The sequence below is a fragment of the Magnolia sinica genome, chromosome 9 (assembly GCF_029962835.1).
Source record: "Magnolia sinica isolate HGM2019 chromosome 9, MsV1, whole genome shotgun sequence".
In the NCBI taxonomy this organism is placed as follows: Eukaryota; Viridiplantae; Streptophyta; class Magnoliopsida; order Magnoliales; family Magnoliaceae; genus Magnolia; species Magnolia sinica.
Window position 1 is genome coordinate 8,544,806 of NC_080581.1, and position 13,805 is coordinate 8,558,610.

The following is a 13,805-nucleotide window of genomic DNA, read 5'->3' on the forward strand; positions in this document are numbered from 1 at the left end:
AAACATGGCCTTCTTGAATTCATTAAACGTCGACTACCTGTTCCCTGTGAACAACAAATCATCAACATACAAGCATGTTATAAGTATATCGCATCGAGTATTCATCTTAACATAGACCGCATGCTCATATGGACATTGGACGAAACCATTCTCTTGCAGATAGTTGTCGATGCATGCTTTCCAGGCACGAGGATCTTGCTTCAACCCATAAAGGCCTTTCTTCAGTTAATACACTTTGTGTTCCTCCTCTTGAACAACAAAACCTTCAGGTTGGTCAATATAAATCTCTTCTTCCAGAATTCCATTCAGGAATGCAGATTCACATCCAGTTGGTAGATCATCCAATTGTGATGGGTTGCAAGGGAGATAATCATCTTCATAGTGTCAAGGCGAGCAATAGGAGTGAAGACTTTTTCATAATCCACCTTGTATTTCTATTTGTAACCCTTTGCTACGAGCCTTGCCTTGTAGCAATCAATCTCACCATCAGCATTTTGCTTGATCTTGTACACCCATTTGACGCTAATAGCTCTTTGGCCTTGAGGAAGTAAAGTCAGATCCCATGTATGGTTCTTTTCAATGGCCTGGATCTCCTCTTCTATAGCCGCCCTCCAACATTCTTCTTTTACAACCTCCTCAAATGTAACGAGCACGTGGTCCGCATACAAGCAGAACAAATTTACTTCTTCAGTTTCAGCGTAGATATCATTGAGGCTCCTCATTTTGATAGGAGCCAAGGGTGAAGGAGAACTGGACCTAGTTCTCATGCTTCTCTTCTTCATGTTCTTCAACCTCGACTTGATTTTCTTTGGCTGAATCTTCCTCGTTCCATTTTCAGGTTTCTTCCTCGCAGAATACTACATCTCTACTCACCACCACTTTATTGGTTAGTGGGTTGTAGAGTTTGTATGCCTTTAACTCTTCACTGCAACCGATGAAGATGCACTTCTCACCATGATCATTAAGCTTCTTTCTTCTTGCTTCTAGAACTTGAGCATAGGAGACACATCCAAAGATCTTAAGGTGCGTCACGCTTTACTTATATCCACTCCATGCTTCCTACGGTGTCTTGAATCTGACACTCTTAGTCGAACACCTATTAAGCAGATAGGCAGTACATGCAACTGCGTCTGCCCAGAAATTCTTCGATAGACTTTTCTCCTTTAGCATGGTCCTTGTTATGTTGAGAATGGTATGATTTTTTCATTCCACAATTCCATTTTGCTGTGGCGTGTAGGCTACAGTGTGTTGTTGCTTGATTCCTTGATCCTTGCAATACTCTCGAAAGGCATTTGAGGTGTACTCTCCACCTCTGTCAAATCTAAGAGTTTTGATTTTAAGACCACTTTCTTTTTCAACAAGGGCCTTAAAAATTTTAAAAATAGTAAAAGCAGTAGACTTCTCTTTGATTATATACACCCACAATTTTCTACTGAAATCATCAATGAAGGTAATAAAGTATTTATTACCTCTAAGAGAGATTAGTTCCAATGGTCCACAGCAAAGAGCCACATCCAAGAATCATTCTTTACTTTTTCATAAAAACACTTCTCGAGCATTGTGTTTGTATGAAGCAGAAACATACGATTCTTTGCCATCTGGACTTTCGCAATCAAACGTCTATGCATATCTCTTATGGAAAGAGAAGAATTATCCATCTGTATGACATACCCTTTTTCGAGGAGTTGTCCAAGATTCAGTATATTACTTTTCATGTTGGGCACGTAGTACACATTGGAGATGTAGTTTGGAATACCATTCTTCTGAAAGATTTTGATTTTGCCTCTACCTTTTACCAGCGTCTTTGACGAGTCACCGAATGTCACGTCACCATGAACTCCTTTTGTGAGTTCCTCAAATAGGCTTTTATTCCCCACATGTGATTGCTTGCACCTATGTCGAGATACCATACATCTGGTCGATCACATCCTTTCTCTTGTGCAAGGAGCACTGTGGAGTCTTCCTTATCATGACTTGATGCTTCAGCATAGTTGGATTGTTCATCGTGATCCACTAGCTTCCTCCAACAATCCGATGCATAATGGCCGAATTTGTTACAATTCCGACAATGAATATTTATCATATTTCCTCAACTGCATATGGATCGACATCTACCATTCCCTCTTCCAGGGAAATTGGCAAATTTCTATTGATTTTATGGATGGTTTAGATGATATCCATGTGCCCTTCCTCTTGCATTAGTATTGGTGCTGCGACCTCCACGATTTGTATGACCACTACATTGGTCATTTAAAGTCAGCTTAGATTCTAAGGAATGTTCCAACGTCGATGAGCTCTTTTTTTACATTCGTTGCTCATGCACTTGCAACGATCCCATCAACTCTTCAACAGACAATTTTTCCAAGTCCTTCGATTCTTCAAGGGCCATAACCACATGCACGAATTTGGTTGTGAGAGATCGGAGTATTTTTTCTACTACATGAATATCTTCAAAATTTTCACCATTTCTTTTTAAATTGTTAACTATAACAAGCAATTTTGAAAAATAGTCTAAAATGGACTCACCTTCCTTCATATGTGCAGCTTCGAACTCGGCACTAAGGGTTTGGAGTCGAACCCTCCTGACACGATCAACATCCTTGAATATGGTGCTAAGACTCTGCCATGCTTGCTTGTATGTCGTAGCTTCAGCGATTCATTCAAAGGTGGAGTCATCCAACCCTTGATATATAAAAAATAAAGCCTTTTTATCCTTTTTCCTTTAATCTTTGAGAGCGGTCTTTTGTTCGGGAGAATAGGAGGCTTCTTGCTCCAGTGTGGGTTCTACATACCCATCACTGATGATATATATCTCATAGATCTTAGATTCGAACAAAGCCTTCATCTGGTGCACCAGTTTTCATAGTTATCCTTAGATAACTTTGGAATTTGCAGTTGAATCAAGGACACCATCACTTCTTCACACCATGGATCAACAACGCCACCTTTTTCTTAACGTAGTAGTGGCAACACCTTGATCACACGATCTACACCTTCAAACTATACCTGGTCCCACGGGATTGTCTCGCTCTGATACCAGTTTGTTGGCTTTACAAAGCCTTAGAACCATACACACCACAAATATAGAAAAAAACACATTTTGTATTAAATTGTTTTGTTACTTTCTTTTCACTTGCTTTTCTCATGGATGCACAATGTGCCTTTTATAGGCTTTTGCACCTACTGTGAAATACCTAATATGCCCTCATTATACCATTAACTACATTTAATCTACCAGTTTCTAAACGTATGGAAATCCACCACCCACAACATGTGGAAATTGTGGAAATTCCAATAGCCACAATGTGTGGCATTTCAAATGCCATGAAAACTTCCAGAGGTTGCTGAAGCATCTGAACCGTCCATTTGGTTTGGACATTCCAACATTAGTTATGTTTGGCAACTTGTAATAAGAATCATTTGAGAGTTTTTATTTTTATTTTTATATCATAAACAGAAAACCATGTACAGGACACTCAACCACATTTTGGGCTACCCTAGGGAGAAAAAAAAACCCAAGGGAAGCCTATCATATAGAAAAAACTGAAAAACTATGAATTGGCAAAGGCAGGACTTAGGCTGTCGCAAACACCTCCCTAATGCTGCCTAGACCCACTTTATCCAAGAAGATTAGCCCCTTGATGTGGATGGGGAGCTCGGATGGGTTCTTGGCAAGATAAAAGATCTGCCGCTCGCCCCCATGTGAAAGTGTTTGGCCACCTACATTTGAAATGTATAGGTAGAGAAAGAAACACCACTTGTATTTGGAATGCATTGGTGAAGAGAGAGTGAGAGAGGATTTTAAGTCGATGGTAATCATAATTCAAGGTAATCAAAATCTATATGAAATGGAATCGCATATTGTTTTGTTGTGATTTCAAGAAAACGGATTTTGGTGCATTTGATACTCTCTTCCAAACACATCAAGTATCATTGAATACACGCTCTTAACCAACCCCTTATATACAAACTAGACACCACTCTTTTCATCCCGTGCGTGAAAGTAAAACATGTTTTGTGTATGCTCTAAAGAGAATTCCTCCACCCCTCTTCACTCTTTAGTCTTTTTTTTTTTTTTTTTTTTTTGACAAAACTCTGAATTTCATTTAACAGAAAAGAGATGTAATAAAGACTGTACTTTGAGTGACCACAAAAGCCCCAAAAAAAACCATGGCTCGGGTCACCTATCATAAAGAAGATATACAAGAGGATCCACGTTTCCGAATCGCCCCAATCCCTGTTCTATCAAGGCAAAGAAGGCCCCTAATCACTTGAGGGAGGTCATTGAGAGAGGAAAACAGAGCTGAATCTTGCTTAATACTACCTAAATTGGCCATACCATCCGCTGGCCCATTGCCTTCCCTTCGTAGAAAGGGTCCAAATTTTGGTGATCCAGTAACTCCACTTCCAACTCGGTTGGGAAGAAACCTTCAAAAAATTCACCACCATCCGGGATTCAGATTCAACAAGGATGTTTGACATTCCGTGCTGAAGGCAAAAGGACAAACCATCATGAACAACCCACAATTCGGCCCTAGTGTTAGAAGCAACACCATATCCTGCATAAAATGCAAAAAGGAGATCTCCCTTCTCTCCTCTGCACACCCCTCCTCCTCCTACCATCCTTGGATTCCCCTGGGACGAGCCATCAACAGCGAGTTTTACCCAACCAGTTCACAGTTTTGTCCATTACATAATTAGGTTAATAGTAGAGAAACGGGGGTGGGAAAAGATTCCCATGGATGACAGAGCCCTGCTTTGGCTGCCTCTGCTAGAGGGGGTATTCCACGTCCTAACCATCCAACCAATCTAAGCAGTGATGCGCGCAATAATAGTAACTGACCTCAGCTTTGAGTTATCGAATTTTGATGCATTTCTCGCCCTCCATAGTTCCCAAAGAATAAGACAGGGAATGAGGAAATGGAAGGGAGTTGAAGGCGCTGAAAGTGTTCGGGCCGAAGAAGGCTCCCACCATCTATTGAGGCGCTCCATCATAGTGTCATTGTTGGATAATTAGATACCATAATTCTTGGCAAAATGGTTCCAAACGTCATCCGTACGAGCACTATGCAAGAAAATATGGTCAGTCGATTCCAAAGAAGGCCTTCCATGAAACTCGTCGAAGTAGCAGCTGCACCTGGACGCTAAGTGGATTCCACGTGATTTAACCGCCTCATCCATTAGCACTGCTCCCATGAGAACACGCCACACAAGCAGAGAAATCTTGGGAGGGAGTTTAATATTCTAGATCTTTCCGCCCCATCTAAGACGTGGGTATCTAGCACGGCTAATCCCCCAGGCTGTGGAAACTGAGAAAGATCCATTCTAAGTGAGAGGTCAGAAAGGAGAATCTTGATTCCCAGTGAGGCAAAGGCCCTCATGGAAGATGGCATTAATGTCCTACTGGGAGAGGTAGTCGAAAATTGTAGATGGAGCCAGCGGTCCCATCCCACCCAGAAAATCCTGCACCTTGAGATCAGACAGGGAAGACGGCACAGCAGTAGAAGCTCTGTTTAGGAGAAGGCCGAGACCAGACCAATGAGTAGACCATAAATTCATGTGACACTCTCTAATGTGCCACTGGGTTGTAGAAGCAATAGCTGGGAGGAGAATTCTTATCCTTTTCCACAGAGGAGAAGATGCAGATGCCGGAATGACCGGACCCATGCTCATTATATTGCTTTTATATCTGTCGTGCATAACAGTACGCCACAGACTCTTCTTTTCTTTGTGAGGTACGTTCTAAGCCAGTTTGAGATGGAAAGCTGTCATTACATGTTTTAAGCGTCTGATCCCCAAACCGCCCTCCAACCTTGGGCGGCAAATTTCTTGCCAGCTCCGCCAATGGAGCTTCTTCCTGCCATTCGCCCAGCCCCAAAAGAAATCTGCAAAATGCCTTTCCAACATCTGAATAACAGTCGCAGGAACATGCATCATAACCATCGTATGAACCGGAATGCTGGATAGAACATGGTTGATAAGGGTGGCCTGACCTGCCATAGATAGGAAGCTCGCTCTCTAGCCTCTGATGTGACTTTCCACCTTGCTAAGAATACCTTGGAAAGCGTCCCTTTTCCTACGACCCACCGAAATAGGGACTCCGAGATAGGAGAAACCTTCCACTGATCCCGCCATACCCAGCTCCCCATGGATACTCGCACACCTAGAACGGGTCATTTTTTCAGAGTGAATAAAGACACTTTTCTGGATGTTAACCTTTTGGCCCGATGCGAGTTGGTAACATTCTAGGAAATGCTTAACCACTCTTATGGTTCAGATGCATCCATTCAAGAAAAGGAGGGTGTCATCTGTGAAAAGAATGTGGGACACGACCACATTGCCACGACGCCCACGGAAGGGTAAGCAGGATCCTTTGGCCACCAACTTATGAAATCCTCGACTGAGCACCTCGGACGTAAGAATGAAAAGGAAAAGAGAGAGCAGGTCCCCTGGCGAAGACCGTGAGTAGATTTGAAAAAACCTCCAACCTCCCCATTCACAAGCACTGAGAACCAACAATTGTTCTAGCAGCGCTCCTCTATATCAATCCAACAGGCCGAGAAACCAAATAGCTTGACGACTCGCTTGAGAAAGAGTCATTCCACTCTATCGTATGCTTTCTCCATATCCAGCTTCACCACAATGTTGCCACCCCTAACTTTTTTATTTATATCTCGAAGAAGTTCTTGTGCCAGAGCAATGTTATCGGCAACGGATCTACCCTTGACGAAAGCTCCTTGCTCAAGGGATATCAACAAAGGAAGCAGCTTGCTTATATGGATAACCACAGTTTTAGCGAGGATCTTATAAATGATGTTACATAAGCTAATGGGTCTGAAGTCCGCAAAGGTTTTGGGAGCCTCTTTCTTCGGGATGAGAGCAATGACGGAAGAAGTGAAAGCCCTTGGGAGAGGTTCACCTTGAAAGAACGTAGTAACACCTTTATGAACGTCATGGCAAACAACCTCCCAACAATCAGCGAAGAAAGCGCTAGTAAAACCATCGGGCCCAGCAGCACTGTCCCGAGGAATCGACTTAACTGCCTGGTGAGCCTCTTCAACTGAAGGTGGCCTTACTAAATAAGCATTATCCTCTTCTGTAATCACAGCCGAGATCACACTCAGAAGATCCTCATCTAGAGCAATTGCCCCTGCAGAGAAGAGGGAGTGGAAATAATGGGCTGTGTTGATCTTAATCTCCTCCGTGGGTAGTGACAGTCTGACCAGAGTCCAAGCAAATCAATGAGATAATAGCTTTTCTGGCTTTGGCAGTGGCTGACGCATGGAAAAAACCTGTGTTTCTGTCTCCCACTTAAAGCCAGTTGTTTCTGGATTTTTTCTTCCAGAAAGATTCTTCCATGATTTCCAAGCGAGACAACACAGAATTGCCCTCAGTAATTTCTTGCTGAAGTGTACTAGTTTGAGATTCTCATTCTGAACTTTATCCTCTAGATCGTTCAGGGTTGAAGCTGCTTGATGCACGACATTGAATATGTTGCCGAAGTGATCTTTATTCCATTGTTTCAGACGGCTCTTAACAGCCTTCATTTTAGACAAAATATTGCGCATAGGATGGGGATCAGATGTGGAGTTCCAAGCAATTCTGACCATAGGTAAAAATTCCTCATGAAGGAGCCACATGTTTTGAAAGTGAAATGGCTTTGTGCCTGCAAACAGTTGTGAAGGAAAGGCTAAAAGAAGGGGAGCATGGTCAGAATTTTGACGTGGGAGATGATGTACCTGGAAGGAGGGAAATTTGTTGGTCCACTCTGCGTTTATCAGCACTCGGTCCAGCCTGGCCCAAACTCGAGCTGCACCCGATTGGTTATTAGACTAGGTGAAACGATTTCCCTGAAATCCTGCATCTTGAAGGCCTGCCGTGTTAATGGCCTTGGCAAAATCTCTGGCACTGGCAATATCGAAATGACTTCTGCTCCTACGATTTGCAGCTTCACTGACAACGTTGAAATCTCCGCACATCGCCCAGGCACCCTGCATAGACGAGGCTAGAGAAGCCATATCCTCCTAGAGGATTTTCCTCTAAATTCTAGAACAACTGGCATAGACCACCAATATAGATATAGGAATTCTAGTTGGGTGGGCGATAGTGGAGAAGGATAGAACCTAGGATGATTTGGAGATCACTATAACATCTTCTTGAGTCTTGCTGAATATCTAAATTTTGCCGCCACAGTCCACATTGGAGAAGGATACATGGAATCCAATCCGTAGGCCGACTTGCACTTTTTTAGATTCCCTAAGCATGGGTTCCAAAATCGGGACAATCCAAGGGTTGTAAACAGTGATTAAATGTTTCAGGGATCTGATACTAGGATTGTTTCCCACTCCATGAGCATTCCAAACCAGAATTTTATCCGTCATTAGAAACATGAGAAGCAACGGTCCTACCATGTAGGTGTCTGAGACGAGGTAGCCATTCATCCCTGGAAACAGCTCCAAGGGGGTTCTTGTTGAATTTTCTGGTTCCTCTCTTCCTAGGAGGAATGAAAAGACAGGTTGCCGCACGCTTTTTGGGAGTGGGTAGAGCTCGCAGGTGTTCCTGCTCCTGATCCGAATGCAAGTGACAATCCTGATCCATCTCAGTTTGCTGTCTCTCTATAAGATGATCCTGGGCTTTAGGAGTCATCGTCACTTCTTCGTCTGAGAAATAAGGGGAGAGATCCACCACTAGTCCTCCCCTATCTGAGGGACTCATGAGGGGAGTGTGGAGCTCTCTCGGTGTGTGGAGAATTCTTGGCTTCAGACTCTGTGGAGGACAGTGGGGATTTCTCTAGGCCTGATAAGCCATGTCTAATATCAGAGATCGGACAGTCTCCCATGGATCTAGATTGAATTCTCTGCACGCCTATTCTATTAGGTGGAATTTTAGTCCAGAATGCTGAATCCAGTTTCCTGCTCTTCGTATCTTGGATTTCCTTTGCCGATCCCAGTTCCTGTAGATTCGCCATAGCATGTGGACGCACCGACATACTTTTCTGAGAGATTTCCATTTCAGTCCTATGCTCTTGTTCCTGGCTGTTTGTAGAAGACCACCCTGAGAGGGCAAGGGGCTGTAAGCACAGATCGTTTAGAGCGGGGGTAGTTTCTGGGAGGGCTGGCCCGACATTCCGCTTGGTAGTTTGGATTGAGTTTGCTTCCTTCCCCCTACTCTCAGTAGCAGCAAGAGTAGGCTCGTTCACATCAGAACACTTTGAGTGTTCGTGAATGCCACTGACCCTGATATCTTGGCCTGTACCACGCCTGTTGATATTATAAGTGAATAGAAGGATGGGTTGCTGAACAGACTGATTCATATTGACCTTTTCTTGAGCATCATATGTACAGTTTCCCGGGTCACCCTGTTGTGCAGGTTGGACCTCCATGATAGCATCGACCCCACGTTCCCCTACTTGACCAAAACATTTCTCCACCCACTGCTTGCTGCTGCTGGGTTTCGCTGGAGTAGGCTCGTTCACATCAGAACACTTTGACCAAAACACTCTTCAGTCATTTTTTGTGGCTGAAGATGCATTGATCGGCTGCTGCGCTGCAGGCTGCTTGTAGGTTATCAGTTCTCTTTACAAATGGGATATGCATGTTTTTCAGTTCATTTTTTGTAAACAGGACATGCATTTTTTTTTTCTTCTTACACATGGGTCATGCATCGGCAGGAATTCGATGGAATGGTGGCGGATACAACAATCACTGCGAACCGATCTTTATACGTAGATTTTACATTGCCCTACACCGAATCAGGCGTGGCAATGATAGTTCCAATAAAAGATGATGAGAGTAAAAAAGCATGGATTTTCTTGAGGCCTTTGACGCTAGATCTTTGGCTGACAAGTGGGGCTTTCTTCATCTTTACGGGCTTTGTGGTGTGGATCCTTGAACATCGGTTAAATGATGAGTTTAGGGGCCCACCTGCCCAGCAACTTGGCATGATCTTCTGGTTCTCCTTCTCTACGCTCGTCTTCTCACACAGTTCAGTATTTGGCCTTTCATTAATTTCTCTATTTATCGTTTAGGGACACATAAGGGTCGTAATGGGCCGGGCAGCTGCCTGACCCACCGAGCACGGACGACCTGGTTTTCCACTGGGCTTGGACTTACTAGATTGGCATGTGGGCTGGGTTTGTGTCTCACATGCATGGTCTGAGTTAAAGTCCCAGATGCAATACGAGCTTGGCAGGTGTACGAGCTGGGTCTAACAGTTGTTGTAGAGGATCCGTTCCATCTCTTGTGGTTTTTGTCTGATATTAGGACAGCAACTATCAGCCTTGCTAATTCCAGAAGTGTGGGGCCTACCCATCAACGTGCAGACACACGTATTAATACAGCACACACGTGCAGGATATAAGCTTCGAAGTCAGAAGTTCTGGCCTCAAAATCGCACCATTTGACACCTCATGCAAGCCCCAATGAACAAAAAATTGTCTTAGACAGCAATTCATTTTGCTTGTTGTGACACCCATCACCTATGGTAGGAGTGAAACGGCGTGAATTTGAGGCTGAAGGTCTGATTGAGTCCTTACTCATGGCTTATTGGTAGACTCACAAGAGTTTCAACACTAAGGTCATGGGTTCAAGTACCCATTGTGGTGTGTGTGGGTAATTAATAGAGAGAGAGAGAGAGAGAGAGAGAGAGAGAGAGAGAGAGAGAGAGAGAGAGAGAGAGAGAGAGAGGCTGAAGGTCTGATCAATATTATTTGAAGAGGATAAAGCTCAGATCTTGGACAAGTGTTCCATTTTAGCACGAATGCCTACAGGATGGGCCGGGTTCCACACGTGCCTTGAATTATCAAACATCGTTTTTTGAACATCTGCAGCTAATTTTAATATCACCGGGCTTAGAGTGGATGGACATCCCTAAGATTGCTTCTTCATCTTTATATAATATATGGCCTTTTTGGATTAATGAGAAGTTCTGTTCTTTATTAACCATCTATTGTCTATCATTCCCATCTATCTAAGGACCATACCTTCTGTTAGACCATAGCTTATCAACTTAGTATTTCCATCCACTTTCTTTTAGGTTTTTCCATTACCCTTTTAGAGCCTTCAATTTGTACTGGCTCACTTCTTCTCTCTATCCTTCTTTCAAATGACCAAACCATTTAAGTCTACTTTCAGTTTATCTTGTTAACTAAGATTTCATGAATACATTTTTTTTTCTTTTTTTCTTTTTGAAAAAGCTCTGATTGCATTGATGTTGAGGGTCAAATATTGCATATCAGACCCAGTTGTTGCATAGATTTACACGCATGATACCGCTTAATGGCCTGATTAATCGTGTTTGTAATGCAGAGTGTATGTACGAGCCTGGACCGAAAAGGGTGCTTAAAGCATGGACTTAACGCTCTAATGACACCAAAGCATGGGACGGACTCCAGAGATCCAAGATCAACAAGATTACACATCAGGGACCCGGAAAAATCGAGAAACCAAAGCTCAAACGGCTTGAAAGTCAGCCAGAATGCAAGATCACAGGGTTTCTACCATCCGTTCGGTTCGAAACTTCACATATGGCCTAAAAACCAAAAACTAACCGTACATGTCAAATTTCAGCCATTGGATCCCCCTGCAAGTGTCCCAACGGACAGATCAGCCGCTAAAATCATGATTTGGGGCCCACCCGATATCTGGATACTCTCCATTTTTGGTCTCAACTGTTTAAATAAGCTGGCCAAACGGATAGACGGAGCGGATTTCTCACACACATCTCTGTGGGACCCATACATGCAGTGCAAGTGCAAGGAGCACAAGTGCACCGGCCGTGCACTGATTCTCTCAAAGTCGGTCAGCACATGCTGACCGACTCTTCCTTCTCCAAATCAAAGACGGCACAGCGTCTTTACAGCCGACCGCCAGTTTTGAACAGTGGGCCCCACTCGCTCTCCAGATGACGAATCCGGACCGTCCAGGAGAATCATATGGCTCATGCCACTCGGGCCTAGATGGAGAAATTTTACAATGTAATCGTAGATTGGGTTTTGATCGTCCAAACAGAAAACGGACGGTGACTTGAAAGATAACGTGGGCCACACAGAATTTGGTCCAAAAATAGTGCTTCCCACCTTGTTTTTCGAGTAGAACGCAGTGGACGGCTTGGATTTTCCAAAAAGACAGTGAAGTGGGCCCTACCATCAGTACAGTGTAAGTACTACGCACCCTGTTTTCGCGTCCGGGAAATCCGAAATTTTCGGCCGATTGTGGGCCACTGCCTGTGATCGGATTGGTGATCCAAACCGTCTAGATGATACCAAGCCAGGGATGACCCTAGCTAAGAAGTCAGTTTTGAGTTTACTGGACGGCAAGCCTCCCAAACTGAGGCCAAACCAACGCCTTTTGCGTTGCTGCGCACGCTGTTGCATCCTGGCTGCGTAGGGAGTATCTCCGCACCCTATTTCCGGTAGGACTCTCGGAGGACAGCTCTATAAGGAGCGTGTGAAAGAGAAGAGGGGTGTGCTGGGGCTTGGGTTTTGAACGTGAGGAAGAAAAGGAAGAAATGAAGAAAAGTGAAAGAAGAAAACGGAGGAAGGCTAGACGTTTTCTGCTGGGCGTTTTCTGCAGGAGCGTGTGTGGCTGCTGGCACATGTGACGGAGAGAGAAAGGGCAGCTACGGTACGTGAGGAGTTGTTTTGGGACGTGGCTGGCTTAGCATTGAAGGAAGAAAGGAAGAAGCGTGGAGCGGGTTTTTTCTCTCTTTCCTTCTTGTTCTTTTCTTTTCTTGTTTTATTTTTGCTGTTTTAATCAGCCCATTCATGTGTAGCTAATCCTCTTAGCTAGGGCTAAGAGGTGAAGCTTGTAGCCTGATGGGAGAGATGTTGCTTGTGCCTTTTGATTAAATTGAAGAGCTTTTTGATTTAATTTTATGGGAATATTTTTAGTTTTTAATGGCATGTTGTGACTGAAATTACAATGGGCTTGCAATGGCTGTGAGTATTCCTCTTCTCTTATTTTGATTATAATGTCAGGAAGCCCTGATGTTCGCCATCGTCTCCTGGGCATGGTTGGATGTCGGTACCCTTCCTAACCTTCATAATCATCTGATTGGTTGGTGATTAGTTTAATTCTGTTATTTGCTCTGTCTCCTGGGCATGGTTTGATGATGGAATCTATTCTGATTCAAATACTTTTCATCCCTTTAAAGTTATATCAAAGGAAATTCAATTTAATTTCCATGATTCCTAATGCAGGCAAAAGATCTCCCTGATCCCTACAAGTGGATCCTCTGAATCCCTAGTTTCCCTTTTCTGAATTCCTTAAGTTTTAGATAATTATTTCACAATTATTCCTTAAAATTCTATTTGGTTAGATCACATCTTAGTCCAGTTCTATTTCTACCTAGTTTCAGGAAACGTACAAGTTTCAGTCCCTGTGAATTCGACCTCGGTCTTACCGAGTTTATTACTACATCACAACCCTATACTTGGGGAGTGAACAAGTTTTTGGCACCGTTGCCGGGGACTGACGGTTACGTTTTTCTGAAATTAATTAGTTTTAGAATTAGGTTAAGATTAGGATTTTACTTACTTTAGGATAGAAGTTTTTATTTTATTTTATTCTATTTTTAGAACTTAACCTGTTTTCCTGTTTTGTAGGATCCTGACATAAGTTCTTAAATTGGTCCTTAACTTAGGGGCTTCAATTTGGTAATTTCTTTCCAACTCTCTCTTTCTTTCTAGATTTTCTTTCCCTTTCTTAGGATTAGGTTTTTAATTGAGGGCTGCGAGTGTTTTCATGCCCAAGTGGGCCCGTGACGACACTCGACGTCTCTTGACTGAAGGAGGATTGGTTGAGGGG

The 13,805-nt window shown here is 43.4% G+C and overlaps 1 protein-coding gene and 1 pseudogene across 1 annotated transcript in view; both read left to right on the forward strand.

Moving 5' to 3' along the window:
• LOC131256819 (uncharacterized) overlaps positions 1–13,805 on the forward strand; it is a 93,348-nt gene that overhangs the window by 40,836 nt on the left and 38,707 nt on the right. The gene's annotated exons all lie outside the window — the stretch shown is intronic.
• Positions 1–13,805, forward strand: part of LOC131256818 (glutamate receptor 2.8-like) — a 29,804-nt pseudogene that overhangs the window by 4,077 nt on the left and 11,922 nt on the right.